Below are 23,131 nucleotides of genomic sequence, written 5' to 3' on the forward strand. Positions count from 1 at the left end.
TTTGTAAAAGTAAACTTGATTTTAACTTGATTGTTTGCATTTTTTTGATTTATTCGAGTTCGCTAAAATATTTAGTGAAGGTATAATTTCAAGTTAGCTTTTATCCTAAAGTTATATATGCTTTAGAAAAAGATAATAAACTCTACTTGACTTACTTCTTTGTGAAAATTCATCTTGGACTTTCGTAAGATTAGCATGCATATCATACATAGGGTATCTATACAAGGACTTTAAATCTGTCTGCGATTACTGTTCATCCACGCCCACAAGACTCATATCACTGTAGATCAGCAGTATCGGGTACCAGATCCGTGATGAACAGTGCTTGTCTCCATGATGAACAGTGCTCGACCCAACAAGGAATAGCCCCAACCCGATAAAGAACAGTACCAACCCGGCACGGAACAGTACAAAACCCGATACGGAACAGTATGCGCCCTTTATGGAACAGTGCACACCCCGTTCCATCTTTTTCTTCCCCTTTTTTTCCCGCCCTACTTCCCACGCGAAGCGTGGGCGCCCACGCTAGTAACTATCTAAATACAATAGATCAAATATCTCATAATCAACTGTGAAAATGCAATCAAGCCCTAATTATGGGTTTTGGTAATAATGATCACGCAATTAGAGAACTAATGAGATTTATCGAGATGACAAGCAGAGAATTTATATTCGAGTATGCTACACGAAACGGAGGAGCCCCCATTTACAAATGTAGATGGCTTCAAACGCAAAGGAGGTTTAAATTCTTTTATATTCTTTAATTTGAGTATAGGAAAAGCCATACTATAAAGGGGGACTTAATGTTTAAGCTAATATGTGCTACCAAGTGCTCAAACAACCTCATGCATTCTCAGATTCACAGCTAAGATAGTCTACACTTCACTATTATCCTTGTTGTCTTGCGTGGTGCGGCACTGCCGCACTTGAAGAGAGGCACTGCCGCACTTGAGTCGCGGCACAAGAAAGTTAGCACCCACGCTGACTTTCTCGGATGGCTCGAGATGTATTAAAAGGGCTCGCCCGATCCCAAGGTCGCGGGCTCTGTCTCGCCCGATCTCGAGGCTGCGGGCTCTGTCTTCCATGCAACATCAGGGTATAATATTTATTATTTATAACAGTGGAATATAACCATGTTATATCAGAGTTTCAGTGGAAATAAAATCATTGAATGACAAGTTAAACATTAACACGATGATCCTTTATATACATCATAACAGGTTATAAGTTTTCTATTGTAAAACATTTTAGGTGAAAGTTTCAAATAAACTATATGTCCGCAACGTTAAGGAAATCCTCGCTAAACCCACCAGGAGGTTTCCACACACAAGTGTCAACTCCACATGTTCCTGTCACCTGCAACAGGGTAGAATAAACCCTGAGTACTCAATTGTACTCTGCAAGACTTACCCGTCAGGAGAAAAGAAAAGACTTCAAGGATATTCAAGGCTATCTGACTTATGGTTTTATTGCATCTGTAGGAAGCATTCCTAACACGTGCGTCCTTATATCAAATTTTATTAGCAGTCATCATTAGTTTATTAACTAACCATTCTATGTAACCACCTATGCTACTTTCAAGCAGTTGGTAAGCAATCAGAACCATTTTACCATATTTCATATTCTAGTTCTTACTACAGTGCTAGATTATAGACAAGTCATATTGGATTACCTGGCGATTCATGAATCAATATGCCTAGCCGGGTACCCTGAAACACACGCTCCACTTGTACCCTAGGCACAAGCAGGACTAACCCACCACTCTTCTATCAAGGGGTCTAGGTCCTCGTCCAAACTTAGACTCTAAGCCCCTACACCTGAGTCCTAGACTCAGTGTGGTGCTTAGACCTCCACCATCCCCGCCTCTAATCAGTCGGTCCGAAAAGAGCCAGAATTCACGACAAGAGAGCAACGAGCCTTCCCTGCTCTCATAAACAAGTATGTGCTTAGGATAATAAGTCTATGACCTGACTAGAATCCAATGCAATGGCCGGTCCTTAATCGACACGAATAGGGAGAACAGTGTAACCAAGCTATGCCCCGTTGGCCACGGGACACAACCTCTTACACCCACCAATGCACGTACCATATCCCTATTCGGTCTCCATTTCCTTTCATATATATATATATTCCAGGTGATAATAATATAATAACAATAATAATATATTTTCTATCTCTCGCGAGTGACAGTAAATCACTCGACTTCTACCGAAATCGTGAAGCATAGCAATATACACGATCCTGTCATACTAGTAAAACTCATAGGATATATATATATATATATATATATATATATATATATATATATATATATATATATATATATATATATATATGCAAGTGGGTTTCATTCAACTCCTTAAACTTAATGCACAAGCATAAATTAAAGTACAGAATAATAGGGGTTATGCACCGGGGCTTGCCTGGGTAAGATATAACCAAAAGATTAGCATTCCATCGTGGTGACACGGCCATCCATGTATCTGCTGCTCCTGCTTTCCCTAGATGACTTTATGGTCCGTCGTTGTGCCTATTTTGATATTCGTGGACACAATGCGAAAATATAAATAATCACGATAATCGCAACTCTAAAATGCAATTACACTACTAGCTAACGAGTCGGTCTTAATGACTAACGTACTAGGCCACGTATCCACGTTGTCAAACAAGACGCTAATTTCCCACAATGTTTTAGCTATAAAATCCCTAGGTGTTTCTTTTATTTCCTTTTATTTACTATATATATAAACTAGGGCTCATTAGTTACCTTAGCAAACTAATTATTCTGAAGCTACAAAAATTATAGATGGCACATAATAATACTATGGAGCTACTGTAAAATTTTCAAAGCTAACACTACCATCAATTCATCATAAAAATTCCTATAAGTTTATATCTTACAATATTACATATTTCAAATTAATTATATAACTCCTAAGAATATTTTAAAACTATATGAACAAAATATACTAGCAGATAGATCATGGTTTTAGGAACCTAACAAAATTGGTTTCACAATTTTTGGTTAACTACACAATTTTATATTAAATTTACAAGTTTGCCTTAGAAACTAAATTAGAAAATGCTTAGAAAAGGAAAAAGGCCGGTGGCGACCTAATTGGCCCAGCAGCCTAGCGCGGGTGTGGCCACACGCGCGTCGTGATGGCCCAGCGCGGCCCAAGACCGAAAGGCCCATGCGTGTGCGCACATTTTGCAAAAGAACCCCTGAACTAATCGGTTATTGCGTGGCTCCTCTGATCAGTATTGCACGAGAGATGTATTTTACATTAAGGACCTTGGAACATGTTGCCTTCGCAACGGGGTGGTCTCCGGTGTACCCGCGCGCGACAGCGCGACACACCGGTGGCATCGACAGTTACATCGGGCGAGTTGGACCCGCGACGATAGGAATAAAGGGCCGACCACCATCTACGGCTAAACCCGCAAGCATGGATGGTGGTTGAAAACTCAGCGGCGTACTGCTGGGAGCGACAGCAGTGAGTGGCTAGCCACGGCGGCGGCGTAGCCGATCCTACGAGCCTACACACTCCTAGGGGAGTAGAGGTGGTGGGGAGGCATCACTAGCTCACCTAGGTGCACGCCCCCAAAGACAGTTGAAGCAGGGAAATGCTAGGGTAGGCTAGCCACGTGCACCTACACCGCGCGGCGGCGCTACGAGGGTGGCACTAGCATATCACCCTGCCACCAACAAACGCTCTGGCCAAAATAACACGAGCACCAAATAGGGGGAATCAAACCGAGTTCAGAGATATGATCAATCAAATTGCTAACAGCCCTACAGGCGTTACCCACAATTTCATGAGCACGACGGCGATTTGTGACTGGCGACGAGCCAATCACCAAATTGGCCGACCACAATGCCTGTCTGCGCCTTGGTGAGGGCCAGGCTACTAGATAACCTCCTAGGCTTCTTGCTAGCATGAGGAATCAGACTGTGAATCCTCGATCAAGGTGAATTAGAAAGGCGGGAAGTATGGTGCCTAGGCCATGGTCACGTCAAGGGAAAAGCATGAGGATGAGCTCGAGCGGTAGGGCGAGTTAAAGCGTGGCTTTGGTCGGTGGTGGCAGCGAGCTGGCGCACATAAGCAACAAGGCCAGGTGGTTGGCATGACGTGCATAACTTGAAGTGGCAGGACCCGAATGAGGGTGCATCGACGTCGACTAGCGGCCAGGGTGGATAGGGAAAGCATCACATCGCCACTAGAGACAGAACCGATGACCGAGACATAATGATGTAGGACGGCTCGAGTGCTTGACGTGGTAGGTGGATTGAAGGGTGAGGGGGTGCCACATCTGCCGAGTCCAACCTGCCGTGGCCATGGTATGCTCTACGCACAACACCACGACTAGTCACCTAAGCACGACGTGCGCGAAGCAGCGAGCCAAATCGCAGACGATGCATGACCTCAACCTTGTGCGTGAGCTAGGCAACGACAGTGTCCTAACCATGGCCTAAGCCCCAGCACCAGTAGCGCCCCACGTGCGGTGACCATGAGCCTAGGCCGAGCAGCTGCTACCAATGTCATGCACAAGTTTTAAAGCGAATGAAAAATTGTGCCTAACTCGACCCAAGTCCAACCAGCCACCCCAACTCGCAACTGGTACTACCAACTAGCTAGCGAAGTAATTCCTCCATCCCAAGAGTGACTAGAGAAGAATATAGAAGCCCGTCAACATGAGCTCGTCATGCCGGTCATGGGTTCACGAATCAGAACATCAACGACGTAGTTCACAGCGTGTTCTTACAAAATTCGGCAATTTTTTTTGCATGAGCATCATAATTCTAACATAACCATGACCCACACCATGTTCTAGCATACACCTAAATGCAACCAATCATGCAAAAACATAGATATATTGCTTAATCATTTTTGTTGAATTTTAAATGCCAAAATGACATTGTCTACGATTCTTTTTCGACTTAGACAAATTAAGGGCTTAGTTAGAACTAACAACCTTTAGCGCTTTTGCCTTAATTTTGAAAGGGTCTAAACCTTGCCGGATTCAACTAACAATTGTACCATGACCTAGCCCATACTACATACTAACTCTTAGAAACATAATATCCAAGCACTTCCTAATTAGTTTGTCCAATATAATTTGCCAAAGAAGGATACTTTTAAACATAAGCTCAAGTGCTTGTTGGCAACGAAAATGACCCTTCCAAATTCCAAGTTTGATTTTTGTTGAACTTCCCAAATTACTAACTAATAGTATTTATTCTCCAAAAATTAATGTTGCATTTCCATCTACTACACTTACACTCTACATACAAATTTAATTTAATTTTTGCTTATAAAAATTGCTTCCGTGACAATGTTTAGAACTACTTATTCTACTCTTTGCGTTAGGATTTTTCATTAACATATATAGGCATTTACATAACTAACTCACTGTCGATGCGGGACACACAGGATACCCCGCAAGGGAGAGAGAAGATCTAGTCCAACTAGGATTCTTCCCATGTAATCTTAGTAGTAGAACTATTAGGTAATTCTACTAGGAAATCTCATTGTAAACCGACTAGGACTCTGGCCTCCTGACTATATAAAGGAGGGCAGGGCTCCTGAGAGAACGACGACGATTGTACAACACAAACTTCACAATCAATCCAACGCAAAGGCTAACGCCGACTGGACGTAGGGTTATTACTCGATCTACGATCGATGGCCTGAACCAGGATAAATCGACTGTCTCTTGCGTTAACCATCGAGTTTAGCATACGCCGAAGCCCGAACATACTGCCCCGGGTACCCCCGTGGCAGGCTATCGGTGGTCAAACATCGACAGCTGGCACGCCAGGTAGGGGCTTTCGGCGACTTTGCATCCGAGAGTTCGATGGATCTCGACAACATGATCTTCCCAACGGGATCAACTTTCATCTTCGGGTCATGGATCTGCGAGGCGGACAACTACGGTAGGCTCCAAAGCCATCTCCTCAAAGATCCAGATCAGCATGAAGAATTTCCTATTTCGACAACTACGACGGATCAGCTCACCAGAGGATTTGCGCACCTCATAATATCCGATTCGAATAAGATTTCACGGCTACGCGCATCCGACTCGAATTCAAGCTCCATGTCCAAGATGAAGTCTTATTCGAGTGCTTTCAAGAAACCGAGTTCTTTTTTGGCAGGATTCCAGAGCACAACCCAAAACAACTCGGATTACCCTCAGAGTTCTTTCAAAAAGTCGAGTTCTTTTCCATTTGGGCTCGACAACACGGCAAAATCCTATCAAGGACAGATCGAAAGGTCTTTCAATCCAATGCTTGGGATACCACTGGCAGGAGCCCAGGAGGGTCTCGTGCTAACAATAACATCACAAGACTGTATCATCCACTGGCCAGGATCCATTCCTGAAGATAGCAGAACCCAACTAGTCGGTACAACAACAACAGCTATTCTACCTTACCAAGAAGAAGACTCGATCTACGACATCAAGGCATCTACTAAAGTTATCAGCGACTCCGACAGCATGAAAACTAACACCAATAACAGAACGGCTCACACACGAGAAGTGCTCATGGTTCGACATCCTCGGTCACCATTAAATCCCCCGAAAGCACCCGATGTAAGGTCATCAGATGAATCAGAATCCAACATATCACCCTTTGCCCAGGGCTATGATGGAGAAACCGAGAGTCAGAAACAGGCTAGAGAAAGAAAAAACAAGTTGAAGCAAGGGCGCCAACACCGTGCTAGGCAGCGCAGGGAAGCTTGGATCAGATATGAGTCAGAGTTGGCTAAGTACGACAAAAGAAAGTTGCAACGAGAAGTCGAAGGAAGACGCATGGCAAATACGCCTTACGATAAGATTCGAGAAGCATTAGAAGAACTCGGAGCAACTTCACATCCCGGTGAGAAGTATGAACAACTCCAGGACTTGCTCCGATCGACGATCCCGAGAACGCATGAAGAGAGAGCTCGATCGAGACTACCCGCCAGATCAACAACCCACCGGCAAGAAGATCAAAATCAAAGGAAATCTGCTTTCGAAAGACTTGGGTCGGGTGGAAGCCATGACGGAGGAAGTAGGAAGGAACATAATCAAGGCCACCGATTTGAACAACCAAGGAAGACCAGGAGTAGGGTGCCTACCCAGACAACCTCGCGAGATTATTCCCATCAAAACGACAGTTGGCCAGAAGAAGGTGCCGAATCTGAATTCAAAGAAACCAGGACACACGACAGATTCCCCTGTTTCGCGAATAGGTTTGCATTGGTATGATTATCTCACAAATTCAAACCATCTAACCACTCCAAGTATGATGGCAAAACTGAACCAAGGCAATGGCTCAGAATATATTCACAATCAATTGAACTAGCTGGGGGAGACGACGATATCAAAACTCTGTTCTTTCCCATGGCACTAGAAGCCATGCCCCTCCAATGGTTCGACAAACTGAATCCAGGATCTATCAGAAATTGGGAGGATTTGCAAAGAGCTTTTTGTGAGAATTTTGTAGGAATCATTACACACCCAATCACTCATGCAGAACTGAAAGGACTCAAGCAGAAGGGAGGTGAAAGTCTCAGAAATTACTATCGACGATTCGGCGAACTACGAGCTCAAGTGCATGACATAACCGAACGAGAAGTAATTGAAGCTTTCTCTCATGGAATCATGGCTAGGTGGCAATTTCAAGACTTCTGCAAAGAAAATCCGAGAAATAATGAAGAATTTAGACGAACAGTAGAAAAGATGATTACTGCAGAAGAAAAAACACGAGAGAGGTTCCCAGACAGAAGCAACCAGGACAACTCAGACAAGCAAAATCACCGAAATAGCAGACATCAAGAAAGAAAGCGTAGACCAGACAATACTGTGGCAATGGCCGACAAATCAAAGAAGTTTTCCAAACCCAGAAGATATGATGACATTGAAAACATACGTTGCCCATTGCACCCTAATGGGAGGCACACCATCAGAAATTGCTACACTTTCAATGATCGATACACAAGAAAAGATAGTAAGGAAAACACCAAAGAGGACAATCAGAAAAGAGATAAAGACAACCACGAGGACAAAGGATTCCAAAAACCCAGGGGAATGGTAGCAGTGATCTTCTCAGGGGCTCCGGATTGCAGAAGCAAACATCAAGAAAAACTAGCACTACGGACCATTATGATAGCAGAACCGGCTACACCAAGATACCTCAATTGGTCACAGTATCCTATTCAATTTACCAGAGAAGACCAATGGACTAGCGTGGGAAACGCAGGCCATTATCCACTGGTTCTAGATCCAACTATTGCTGGTATGACCGTCACCAAAGTACTAATCAATGGGGGAGCTGGACTCAACATCATCTTTTCAGAAACTCTAAGGAAAATGGGACTACAGCTCGCTGGGATGATCACGCCAACAAGCACACCTTTTTACGGAATAGTACCCAGCAAAGCAGCCATGCCACTCGAACAAATCACTTTACCCGTTACTTTTGGAACTCCTTCAAACTACCGAACAGAGTTTATCAAATTTGAGGTCGCTGACTTCGATTCGTCATATCATGCAATCCTCGGATGTCCAGCACTGGCCAAATTCATGGCAATACCACATTATCCGTACTTACTACTTAAGATGCCAGGACCCAATGGTATCCTTTCTCTTCGAAGCGATTTGAAGCGTGCTTTTGACTGCGACGTTCAGGCGATCCAAATTGCAGCTAAAGCACAAGCCGACAATGGAAGAAAAGAAATAGCCGCAATCGCTGCAGAGACAAGCCAAGAAGAATTAGAAATATCAAGCCCAGCATCATCGCACCACCAAAAGAAGCCGACGTCAAGCAAATCGACTTAGGCACAGGCGATACCTCCAAGACAGCAACCATCAGTGCTCACCTCTCGGCAAAATAGGAACTCGCGCTCACCAACTTTCTTTGGGACAACAAAGATATCTTCGCTTGGAAGCCGGCCGACATGCCAGGAGTCCCAAGGGAGTTGGCTAAGCACAGAATTGATGTTAATGAAAGCTCCAAGCCTATAAAGCAATGGCTACGACGATTCTCACCCGACAAAAAGGCAGCAATTAAAAAGGAAATAACAAAACTGATGGCAGCCGGATTCATCAGGGAAATCCTTCATCCAGACTGGCTAGCAAACCCAGTCCTTGTGTAGAAGAAAAACACGGACGAGTGGCGCTTGTGCGTAGACTACACAGATCTCAACAAACATTGCCCAAAAGATCCGTTCGGGCTACCACGCATTGACCAGATAGTTGACTCAACAGCAGGATCTACACTATTATCTTTTCTCGATTGCTATTCAGGGTATCACCAGATCGCACTAAAAGAACTAGACCAGAGCAAGACATCTTTCATCACCCCGTTTGGTGCCTACTGCTACAAGACCATGTCGTTTGGACTAAAGAACGCTGGCGCCACGTACCAAAGAGCTATCCAAACTTGCCTTGGGAATCAAATCGGTGAAAATGTGGAGGCATACGTAGACGATGTAGTGGTGAAAACAAAGAACCCAGACACTCTGATTGAAGATTTAAAGCAAACCTTCGAAAACTTGAAGAGATGGAGATGGAAATTGAACCCAAACAAATGTGTATTTAGAGTTCCCTCAGGACAACTACTCGGATTTTTGGTCAGTCAGCGCGGGATCGAAGCCAGCACCAAGCAAATTCGAGCTATAACAGAAATGGGCCCACCTAGAAGTGTCAAAGATGTGCAGAAACTAACAGGATGCATGGCAGCCCTCAACCGCTTCATATCAAGACTCGACGAAAAGGGGTTACCTTTCTTTAAACTACTAAAGAAGACAGACAAGTTCGAGTGGACAATAGAGGCCGACGAAGCTTTCAAAAAACTTAAAGAATACCTCACCTCGTCGCCTGTCCTGACACCTCCAAAGAAAGATGAAGATATGATGCTATATATTGCGGCGACTCCTACAGTAATCAGCACGACAATAGTCATAGAAAGAGAAGAACAAGGGCGCATGTATAAAGTGCAACGTCCTGTATACTACATCAGCAAAGTACTATCAGAATCCAAAATCCGGTACCCGCATGTACAAAAACTACTCTACGCTCTACTCATCACCTCACGCAAGCTTCGCCACTATTTCGAAAGCCACAAGATTACCGTGGTGATAGATTTTCCACTCGGAGACATTCTACACAATAAAGATGCCACGGGGCGCATATCCAAGTGGGTAGTTGAAATTGGAGCTCTTAACATCGATTTCACCCCACGGAAAGTAATCAAATCTCAAGCCCTCGCCGATTTTGTGGCCGAGAGGACAGAGATTCAACAGCCTTTATCAGATACAATCCTTGACCACTAGAAGATGTACTTTGATGGATCACTCAAACTAGGCGGGGCCGGTGCAGGTGTTCTCCTCATTTCTCCAGAAGGAAAACAACTCAAGTACGTCCTTCAGATATTATGGCAAGCTACAAATAACAAAGCAGAATATGAAGCCCTCATCCACGGGCTACGAGTGGCAATTACCCTTGGAATAAAAAGATTACTCGTATACGGTGATTCAGCAGTAGTCATCAACCAAGTCAACAAAGATTGGGATTGCACCAAAGAAAACATGGGTGCTTACTGTGCTGAAATACGGAAACTTGAAAAACATTTCCAAGGATTAGAAATTTTACACGTCCTACGTGATTCCAACATTGCAGCAGATGTCCTTGCCAAGCTCGGATCAGACAGAGCGAAGGTTCCACCCGGCGTATTCATAGAAGAGCTATCAGTTCCCTCTATCAAACAACCCAGTGAAACAACACATGAAATTCAGGCTAAAAGCGTTCAGATCTTGGTAATCAACACTTCATGGAGCCAAGTTTTCATCGACTATATCAAAGAAAACAAATTGCCAGCAGATAAGGCAGAAGCCACCCAAGTTGTTTGCAGAAGCAAAAACTACGTTCTAGTAGGAGATAGACTTTACAGAAGAGCAGCATCATCAGGAGTACTCCTAAAATGTGTCTTATTTGAAGAAGGTAAAGAAATCCTAGACGAAATACACTCAGGTTGCTGTGGAAATCATGCCGCCTCAAGGACACTGGTTGGCAAAGCATTTCGCACCAGATTCTACTGGCCAACCGCTTTGAAAGACGTAGAAGAGCTTGTCAGAAAATGCAAAGGTTGCCAAATGTTTGCAAGACAAGCCCATGTACCAGCTCACAATCTTATCTGCATCCCACCCACTTGGCCTTTTTCCTGCTGGGGGCTAGATCAAGTAGGACCCCTGAAGAAAGCAAAAGGCGGCTTCGAGTACATCTTTGCAGCAATCGACAAGTTCACCAAGTGGATTGAATACAAACCACTCGCGAAATACAGCGCAACCAAAGCAGTCGAGTTCATCCAAGACATTATCCACCACTTCGGCATGCCCAATCGAATCATCACAGATCTAGGCTCCCCCTTCATAGCTACAGAATTCAAGAGCTAGGCACAAGACTATGGTTTCAGTATAGACTATGCGTCTGTTGCACATCCAGAAGCCAATGAACAAGTAGAAAGGGCTAATGGACTCATACTAGCCGGATTAAAACCAAGGTTATACGAAGAACTAGTGGACTATGGGTCCAAATGGATTGAAGAATTACCAAAAGTAGTATGGGGGCTACAAACTCAAATAAGCAGAGCAACAGGCTACTCACCCTTCTTCCTAGTTTACGGGTCAGAGGCCGTACTGCCCGCCGACTTGATCTAGACATCACCAAAGATAGAACAATACGATGAAGGAGAAGCAGAACACACAAGAAGATTAGAACTCGACAGCTCAGAAGAAGTCAGAGTAAACGCTACCCTCCAATCAGCCAGATACCTACAAGGTTTAAGACGACACTACAACAAGAGTACCCAAACTCGATCACTATAAGTCGGAGACTTAGTGCTAAGAAGGATACAAAAGACTGACGGACGACATAAGCTACTCAGTCTATGGGAAGGTCCGTTCATTATCACAAAAGTCACCGGACCAGGCACATACAAGTTAATAACCGAAGATGGAAAAGAAGTCAGCAATACATGGCACATCAGCCAGCTAAGAAGATTCTATGCGTAAAAACAACTCAAGAAAAAACAGATATGCAAGCCACAAGGGACCAACGTTCACAATCGACGAAAGACAATATTCTTCAACAACATATGTATTAGTTTATATTCATGATCAATAAAGATGATATTCATCCACAGCATGTCTTGTCATGACTTCCAACGAGTTGTTTTCACGAAAAGCAAAATGGCTGAAAACATGCCTGAGCATCTCGGTCGAGAGCAAAATAGCTGAAAAGACGCTTGAGCCCGCCGATGAGGGTAGCTAAAAGCTAACACCTGAAACAAAAAGCAAAATGGCTGAAAACACGCCTGAGCATCCCGGCCGAGAGCAAAATAGCTGAAAACACGCTTGAGCCCGCCGATGAGGGTAGCTAAAAGCTAACACCCGAAACAAAAAGCAAAATGGTTGAAAACATGCCTGAGCATCCCGGCCGAGAGCAAAATAGCTGAAAAGACGCTTGAGCCCGCCGATGAGGGTAGCTAAAAGCTAACACCCGAAACAAAAATTAAAATGGCTGAAAACATGCCTGAGCATCCCGGCCGAGAGCAAAATAGCTGAAAAGACGCTTGAGCCTGCCGATGAGGGTAGCTAAAAGCTAACACCTAAAACAAAAAGCAAAATGGCTGAAAACATGCCTGAGCATCCCGGCCGAGAGCAAAATAGCTGAAAAGACGCTTGAGCCCGCCGATGAGGGTAGCTAAAAGCTAACACCCAAAACAAAAAGCAAAATGGCTGAAAACATGCCTGAGCATCCCGGCCAGGAGCAAAATAGCTGAAAAGAACTTCAAAAGACCCTCCAGCTCTTCGTTCCGAAAAGCAAGAGGCTCGGGGGCTACATCCAGATAGGAATACTTTTTCCTCACAAAAGCACAAGCGCCAAGTTCGTCAAGGCAACATTCTATACCGAGTCGTTTTTACATAGCGCGGACCAAAGGTTATCAACACAAAGATTTACATCTAACAAGTCATAGCGTGGACAAAGCACTCGACAGATCACAAAAGAGGAAGAAAAGAAAAGTACTCGACAAATCGAGGGGTCTCGTCAGAATAACGCACAGAGTTGTTTTGCAGAGCAGAAACGAAAACAGGACAAAGTACTCAGCAAGTCAAGTAACTTCGACCGCACCTAGGCAAAGAATACATCAACAAAAATAAAGAATCTTCATTTAAAGAGGAGTGTAATATTACAAGGGGATGCTCAATCGGATCATGCATTGTCATCAGAAAGGGAAGTGTCATATTAGACTGTCTACAACCCTACTGGCTAAACCTTCGACCTCAGGCTCCATCCTCTCAACGGCGTCAAGGTATTCTTGGCTTTCAGCTTTCTCTGCTATCTTGGACAGAGGTGCCTCTGGAGCAAGGACCCAGACCTGGGCCAGCACATTCTTGGTACATACTTGAGCACACTTCTTCGCGAATTCTTGGAAACGAGTCAGAATCCGGGGAATGAACTGCGCCCAAGATTGCCCGTCATCCGCTGGAGTCCAGAGAACATCGGCTACTGAACGAAAAGATTTCCATAAAACGTTCCAATTTTCAGTAGCCGTCGCCAGCTTCTCGGACAAGCCTTCAATAGTTTTTTGGGCCTGCACAAGATCTCTGTCAGCTCCGCACCTAATCAGCTTAGCAAGGGTGAGTTCTTCCTCAGCATGAGTAATTACCTCCTCAGCCTTATTATGACTAGAGCGGACAAGAGCCTTCATTTCATCAATACTCTCTGAGAGCTTCTGCTTCTCAACTCGGAGAACTAGACAAGACACCCAAGAACAAGTCAGCGAAAAAAGAAGTCAGAATACAAGAAAAAATAGGCAGAACCCGCTGCACCTTTGCATTCATTCTTCACAGACTCCACCGCGGCGTCTCTCTGCTTCTCCGTCTCCACAACCCGGGCACGAAGGGTCTTCTCCTCCTTTTGGTGCATTTGATGCTCTGTCTCCAACTCAGCCCGAAGAAGGTCGAGATCGGCTTTCAGAGCGTCCACCTCAGAAGACAACTTTCTCTCATTCTCAGATGAGAAAAAGAAGCCAGAATGATCATGAGAGAAAGACTGAGCAAAAAGGGGCAGAGAGAAACGAGGCATAAGGACAGAAGAAAAACAAACACGCAAAAAAGGAGTGGCAGTAAAAACCTACCTAGAGCTTTTCACCAAAAGAAGTCGCGAGGGTCGACAAGCTCCCCCAGGCTGTGGTCAGCTCCGATAACCGATGGGTGGAGTCGAACTGTTGCACCACGTCACCGAAAAAAGAGGGACCACCGGAAGCAAGAGAAGGGGAAGGAAAGGCCGGCTAGGGCGAAGAAGGAGCAACCAAAGCAACCTCCAGGGAAGCTAGAGCCAAACCCTCAGAAGGACCCGGCACGACGGCCACAGTCACCTCCGGAGCGGCCAAGTCCGCAACTTCGCCAGGTAGCTCCGAGGCCCCTACAGCAACTTCATCAACAGAATGTTGAGAGTCCTGAGGCTTGGAACTCGTTGGCACGGCGGGAGGCGGAGAAAAAGTCGATGAAGAAACGAGAGAAGACAAAACACTAAAAAGTGATAAAAGGAAGCACCGATAAGAACCAGAAGAAGGAAGATAGAAGCCAAAAAGATAAAAGCCAGAATTTACTCACCCGACCACTTTCTTCTTCGTGAAGCCAAAAGAAGGCCTCGCAGGGGGAACCACGACGGCGAAAACATCCTCACCACCCGGCGATGGGAGCGGGATAGCTGACAATAGAGCCGCAAAAGCAGCCGGGGTTGGAGCCGTGGAAAAACTCTGCACTGGAGGAGCGGTAGAGCTCGGTACCGAGGCTACCAAAGAACTTGACACCGCAGCTTCAGAAGAAGTCGGCACGGGAGCCTTGGAAGAACTCACACCCGATCTCCGATTACTTCACAGAGTTCAAGACTAAAAGTCAAGACAAAGCAGAGAAATTCAATGCAACAGGAATATGAAAAACAACTCACCGCCGCATGATGAGGGGTACTTCATCATCCTCTTCTTCCTCAGCCAAGGAAACCAGAGCACCTGCTGAAAAGAGGATAAAAAGTACTCGGTTTAAGAGAGAAACAGGAAAATAAAGAAACAAAGAGTATTAAATGTGCTCACCTAAGAGCATGCTAGCAACAACTAGAGTACCTGAGGGAGTACTTGGTTTGCGAGGCTTCTTGGAGACAGGCAGACCAGATGAAGACCCATCCGTTCGCCCCCTCTTCGGGACACTACAAGGACCGCGAGGGACTAGACGAAGAACATATTCTTCATATACATCAACAAATCCGGAAGAAACCCCAGGAAGGGCTGTAGAGGTTTGGGACTTACTAATTGCAGAAGTTCCAGCTAGACGATCCCCAGTCTCTGCCATGGTAGGGAGAACATCAAGGGGGATCGGGTCGACAAAGTTCCGCCCAAGCTCCTACGAAAAAGGATAAAACACCGAGACAAAGAAAATCTAAGCAAGAACGGATGCAGCAAGAGTACATAAAGCACTCAAACAAAAAGATAGACAACTCACAGCTGGGGGCGGGTTGTTGGCTGAGAACTCGGAGACAGCAGGAGGAATGATGCTCACTCCTTTCAGCATCTTCTGGAGATGCTCGAGTACCTCCTCACCGGTCAGCTCAAGAGCTGGGACCATGCGTGAAGGATCCTCGGCCCCAGAATACTCAAAGCCAAGATGCTCCCACTCCTTCAAAGGCTGAACCCGACGACGAAGAAAGCTCGAAACGATACTGAAGCCGGTCAAACCCTACTATTTCAGCATGCTAATCCTATCAAGGAGCGGCTGGATCACTTGAATCTCAGCAGGTGACTCAAGCTTCTTGTCCCATCGGTCATTCACCACAGGACCAGATCTAGAGTGGACGACAAGGGAAGGGATCAAATTGGCAACATAAAACCACTCGGCACGCCAATCTTTTACAGAATCGACCAGGTCATAGTCAAAAAACTTAATCTTGAGACCCTAGCGAAACTGAATCCCGCAACCGCCAAGAACGCTGGTTTCTTCATGGCGGGGTTGAGGTTTCAGATGAAAGAAAAAGCAAAAAAGAGATAGAGAAGGAGGGATTCCAAGGAAAGCTTCACAAAGATGAACGAAAACAAAAAGATGGAGAATGGCATTGGGGGTTAGATGGTTCAGAGTAACCCCAAAATAACCAAGAAACTGATGAAGGAAGGCGGAAGCAGGAAGGCAAAGTCTGGCGCGGACAAAGGAAACGAAGAGGACAATCTCACCAGGACCCGGAGCTGGAACCCGATGCTCGCCCGGAACTCTCCATTCAGCGATGACTTTGCTTTGGATCAAGCCGTCGCTAACGAGCTCGCGCAGCTGGTCTTCGCTTGTTGTTGGAGCCGGCCAAACCTTCTGAGCAGCCCTCATAGCCACGAACTCCTGGTTTTCGATCAAAGAAAGGGATGACTCCTCATCCACGAAGGTCGCCTGAGACTTGCTTGTGGTTTTCTTCTTTCCCATGAACTGGCGGAGGCAAAGAAAGCACTAGGGAAGAGGAAGCTAGGATGATGGTGCTCGGGTGACAGCGACGATGACGACGGCGGATTTCTGAAAGCTAGGGTTTAAAGGCAGGAGCTAGGCAGCAAGGGAAAGGAAGATAAAAGGTCTTTAAATAGATTTTTCAGTAATAAAAATGGCCCACAAGGCCCGTTAAAACATAGTGTGAGAACGCAATGGTCCATTTACCGATGTAGATAAAATGACGGAGGGCACAAATCCACACAACGGTACGAACCAACGGGCAGATTTCAGACTTATCCGTCCGACACCACGGTAGGGTTATCAGATCGCTACAAGAACAACTCGTCAAACCAAGAAGAAAGAAAAGGCTACCTCGCAAGGAACAAAGGAACCCGGTTATTTAAGAAAGAACTCGGTAATCTCATGAACGACAGGGATCACAGCAGAAAAGTAAAAGACAACTCAGAAGACAAGATTCGTTATATTACAAGCGACTTCAAAAATAGAAGATTACAGATCTTACAAGACCCAACGAACTTGGCACCACAAAAAGCAAAGTAGCAAAGAGGAACACGGACACAGCTAGGCTCTGGAATGACTACGTGTCCCAAATTGCTACTCGGAAGGACAAACCGCCATCAGCTACACTATTTTCTTCAAAGGACGGACGCAGTGCATCCAAGGCGGAAATCGACAGCACGACAAGACAACATGGAGCAGAGAAGGCCGACGGGCATCTGTCTACCCAAGACCGATGTGATGCTAGATATGGTGTTGATCTGCACCGGACAGTCTTAAGACAGGCGACGAGGATCAACCCAGAACTGCCGGATGAAGGAACGAAGCCCACATCACAAGACTTCCTCCAACTACTACCACGTACATCCTGGCATAATGCTGTCGCGGGATTAGCCTACCTCTAATCCCTATCACAAGACTTCCTCCAGCTACGACAAGACACACAGGAACTACAAAATATGCCCGGGGGCTGCTCTACTTCACAAACTACCATGTTCATAACCACGAAGGTTTCAACAGAATGTCCAATGGATGAAAACAAGCACTCTGGGACAGTATTTATAGACCAAAGGAGCGGCGCACATGGACTAGGAGTATCAACGAAATAAGCCTAACAAAGGACACAGTGAAAAGACAGGACTCAATAATGGATGACTCAGGTGAGAGGAAACAGTACTCGAAGACGGGTATATTCAGAAGAATATACCAGCATAGTACAACCCGTGAACAAAAGGCATTTACACTCGACCACGACCATACAACTATATCTGACAAACAGCAAACTATCAAAGAATACGCCAAGACCTCGCATCCGAGTTTCTTCCTGAACAAAACAACACGGATATACGCTCGGGGGCTTGGCCAGCATCATAGCTTAATCAACACTAAGCTAGGGAGCTCGGCCTTCATTTCAACTACTCCCGGAGGCTCGGAACCGAAGACAAAGGACAAAGAATACAAGAAACTCAAGACTACAATGACGATGACACATCAAGACTCTTCATCCGACTTCTTTTCTAAAGAGAAGAACTCGGAGAAAGCATGGGGCTACGGGATACATAGGCCCTAGAATTTTTTGAAGACAAGAATCTGGACCCTCCAACTTTTGTAAGCAAAAGCAAGAGGCTCAGGGGCTACACTCAGTGAGTGCAATTTTTATGAAAAATTGCACCCACCCAAAAAGAACCCGGACATAAGCTCAGAAGCTGCATGTCGCAAAACTACTCGGATGATGACATAATCCAAGTCTCGGGGACTACTTCAGAACACAAATTTTCAAACAACATAAAGGATCAAGACCCAGTGAGTGCACTTTTTCTTTGAAAAAGCACACGTCACCAAAAGACTTCCTCAACGCAGACCACTTCAAGACATTACAACAAAAAGAACCCGGAACGAGCCATATTCGAGTTCTTTTTGATAAAACTTCAACGAACAATCAGAGCAACTTCAAGACAAGAACCTCCAGCTCCTTGTTCCAAATAGCAAGAGGCTCGGGGGCTACAACCAGATGGATGTACTTTTTCTTCAAAAAGCACTCACCACTCGAAGATCCCAAGTAGCGCTACAAGGTTTCACTCCAGAAAGCACTCAGATGACATTTTGTTCCTACTCAACAAGACTTGAAGGAGCAAAGCGAGACTTTCAGAGCTCAACCATGAAGTGCTCGGGGGCTTGTCGATGTGGGACACACAGGATACCCCGCAAGGGAGAGAGAAGATCTAGTCCAACTAGGATTCTTCCCATGTAATCTTAGTAGTAGAACTATTAGGTAATCCTACTAGGAAATCTCATTGTAAACTGACTAGGACTCTGGCCTCCTGACTATATAAAGGAGGGCAAGGCTCCTGAGAGAACGATGACGATTGTACAACACAAACTTCACAATCAATCCAACGCAAAGGCTAACGCCGACTGGACGTAGGGTTATTACTCGATCTACGATCGAGGGCCTGAACCAGGATAAATCGACTGTCTCTTGCGTTAACCATCGAGTTCAGCATACGCCGAAGCCCGAACATACTGCCTCGAGTACCCCCATGGCAGGCTATCGGTGGTCAAACATCGACACTCACTATATTGATAGATCTATCTGTCAGGCCATAATCTCAGTGCTTAGCGAGCTCGTAATACCAGAGGTGTAACAACCACCCCCCTTAAAAAGAATCTCGTCCTGAGATTCGGAGCAAGAATCAGAGGAGGGGAAACACGATTATATGTTGTAGATCCAAAATTACATGGAAGATTACATGACGTCGAACACTAAACCACACAGGGATTTAGGGATACCTAGTTAAGAGCAACCTAGTACAACCAAGGCTTAATCCAGAAGTTAGGATATACGAGGGAAATGGAGAAACAACAAGAAAATGATTATCCAAAATATGACGTATGTCCAACAGATCCAAAAACAGGAGACTAAGAAGTCAAACATCGTGAACCCCTAAGACCAAACTAACCAATGGTAGACTTGAACTTTTCGAAAACCAGATCCCTTCTTCTTAGATTATAGAATCACCTCGGACTGACGAACCTAGTTCCACAATGACGATTGGATCTCATAGCTCTGCTTCGGATTCGAGGGGATAGGGATGAAGAAGAAGAGCAAGGACCAAGGGTATCTTATAGTGGTGAACGGAGGTGGGGCGCAATGCACCAGAAGTGGAGACGGCGTGGATGGGAGACATTGACGGTTCACGCTGTGGGGATGAAGTCGGCCATGGCGTGCTCCCTACGCGAGCGAGCAGAGGGAGGATAAGGGAGGGGGGAAGGGGATTCGCTCGATGGGGAAGGCGTGCGGGTGACCGTGTCCCCAAAAGAAGAAAAATGAGGGAGGAGGGTCCGGTACGGGGATGAGGGCATGGGATCCAGAGCCGATAGGAGGGAAACACATAGTACACGAGGACGGTGAGTGCGGCACGATGTTGCGGCCACACGAGAATAGTGTGCTAATGGGCCTGACACTGATGGCATCCATAGGGCATGTGGCAATAGTGATCGATGTGCGTAGCATGGTCTAGCTGGTCATAGAGCTTGGGACTTGACATCCACCCAGGCTTTTTCAAGCACTCCCTACTACCCGAGACTAACTCTTCTGTGCTGCTCTTCTTTTTTTCTATGCTATGACCACAATAAGCGCTAGTCTTTCGTGTGAACTAAGATCACGACATACATGCTTCCTCCAAAACCACATTCTCTTGTTTACTTTGAGGAACACTATTCATCAACCCGTTGTGGATTTCCCGTTCGAACACCTGAATATTTCTAAGAAGAATATTTGTATCAAAAGCGGTATGGCGGTGTAACTTAGTAAAGGTACTTAGTCAACAACCTTGATACCAGCGCGTGCCGAGCAGTGTCACTATGTGGCAGTTATTCCACAGGAGCCCTCGGTTTCATCACGACACCATAAGCTATTAATTAGGCCACTTTATCAACTTACACGTAGTGAAAAATAGTGGGGTCATAGACCATAGAAATAAAGGAGTATTGCAAGGGAAGATTCAAACAACAATGGTTCCTTTCACAACAAGGGACAAGGAATTCAAATCCAACAACGGATTTGATTTAAAAAGATTCAAGTGTTCTGCTGTGACATCCACAATTAGTCAATACAATGTTCTATGTTATCCAATCATGGCTGGTCTGCTGGCATCTGAATGGTAACTTCTCTTGTAACCCACTTAACATCGCCCTTGAAAACCCTAAGCATGTCTAACGAGACTTAAGTGTAGATGCACGCAATAAACACAGCGAAATAAATAAAATACATATTCCAACGTCCTTATACTGGTACAACATATAGGCACTCACTCTCCCATTCTTAACACATCATTCCCCTTCCCTACGACTAGACGATCTAAACAACTACGGACGAAAAACAACAGCAAGAGTACAATAATGGAGAACAGCGATGAAAGGCACTACTAACTATGGTACATCTTCTCAAGGCAACTAATCTACTCTGTCGAACCACCCAACTTCATCCCCGGGCTCGGTGGATTCTTCTACCGCCTGGGCTATGGATCTACCTCCTCTTTAGGCAGTGGCTGAGTGAGAGGAAGCAAGGGCTCTACTTCTGACACTTCCAAGGGTGGAGGTGCTGGCGGTACTGCAACACCGGTTCTCCTTCTTTTCGATGGGTGGACAAGGATGCCCTCCACGATCAAGGGATCTTGCCGTTCAATAGCCAGCGTCCTCTGCTTGGCCCTGGTGACAAGGTAGGCCTCTCCCAGCTGATGGGCATGCCGATCTTTGGCCTCCTTTAGGGCTTCCAACATGGCATTCTCACGACTCTCTGCGGCTGCCGCACTGGCATGCGCTTCGGCAAGCTACACCTGGAGCATCCTAGAGAAGATCTTGGCTTCCTTGGCTCGCTAGAGGCACTTCCTCAGCTCTAAGGCTTGTTGGTCATACTACTCATCCAGAGCAAGCAGGTATGTGATCAAGTGCACCATGGTTGGACTATCTTCTTACACATCCTACCCTTGCAAAGCCTCCATGTGAGCCATCCATGCCCGTTGATTCTTTTCCAAAGGTGGAAAGAACCTCATGGGGGTACGAGCAATGGGCCCTTCATAGATCTAGCAAAGGTACCGTAAGGCTTTGCGGGCCACAACCTGGTAGGTGTTGCCGAAGCAAAACCCAGTTGCTGTCACATTCTAGGCTTCAGTGATGCCGGGGAACTCCTCACTCCTCCCAATATATACTATAACTTCACACCGCTCAGTGCCATGCTTTTCATACTCATGGCCCTCATACTTGGGATGATCTTTGACTCCAAGCTTTTGCAAGGTGGCATATAGGATTTTGGGGAGTGTTCAGGCAGTAACTACTAACCCAGGCTCCTGCCATCCCTGGTGGTGGTTGCAAAGGAGGATTGAGCAAATGCCTCATCGTGGTCGTGGTAGGACCATAAGGGGCAGTAGTAGTGCAGCAGGCAGAGATGTTGCCAGAGACAAGGGGAGGAGACATCAGATGATCTAGGATGAGGAGAACTTAGAGAGGGCTAGACGTACAATTCCTCCAGGTGCTTGCCCAGATGCTCTACCTCATCTTGAGGAGTTTGACAGGAGCTACATCAGAGAGTATTCTGAGAATGTGGTTATGAGGCATCCTATTGACACACGTGCTCATCCCGTGCTCAAATATGCGGGAAAGCTGAAGATGGTGGAGGAAGGACATGAGAACTATCTCTATGGGCAGCCAAAGGATTTGAAGATAGACTATAGGCTTTGGAATGAGTTTCATTCCAACTTCTATGCATCTGTGAACTTCAACTCTAAGAAATCCACAGTTGTTAAGATGCAGTATGTTGATTGGGAGGACATGAAGGCAAAGAATGAGCCATAATTCAATAAGGTGATCAAGGCTAGTAAGTTGTTTGGCCTCACTGATATTATGAGCTTCAGATATAATTGGAATGAGGAAATGCTAGCCTAGTTCCATGTCACTTTCTTCTATAGTATCTACACTGATGAGATTCACTAGTTGACTAGGGGAAGGCATTATAGAGTTGATTTTGTGACTTTTAGCTGGATCCTTGGTTTTGGAGAGGAGGAGCAGGCCTTCACTTATATTCATGATGAGGCTAGAGCTAAGATCCATGATATTGCCTATATGTGGATTGACAAGAGAAGTGCAGATGGGAAAGTCAGTGGCTTAAAGAGCTATTATTACATTCTAAATAATTTGATCAGGCACACTATCAATCCTAAGGATGGAGCAGCCTCTGATATTAATGGCTATGATAGGAATGTGCTTGCTAGATTTGATCCTGGAGGTTGTAGGGTCGAGATGGCGACTAGAGGGGGGTGAATAGTCATTTCTAAAACTTAATCGCGTTGGTTAACCAAAATAAGTGCGGAATTAAACTATCAGTCTAGCCAAGACTACACCCTCTATCTATGTTCTTTAGTACCTTGCAAAGATCCTAATTTGAGCAATAAGGGTGCCGGACTAGCTAGAGCTCACCTAACCAATTCTAGAAGCAAGGTCACACAAACCTATGCCAATAGTACTTCAAGCAACAAGGGAGCTCCTACACATGCTAGTAAGCAAAAGCACAAAGCCAACTAACCTCACTAGCGATGCTCAATAACAAG

Source organism: Miscanthus floridulus, chromosome 15, assembly GCF_019320115.1.
Source record: "Miscanthus floridulus cultivar M001 chromosome 15, ASM1932011v1, whole genome shotgun sequence".
Taxonomy (NCBI): Eukaryota; Viridiplantae; Streptophyta; class Magnoliopsida; order Poales; family Poaceae; genus Miscanthus; species Miscanthus floridulus.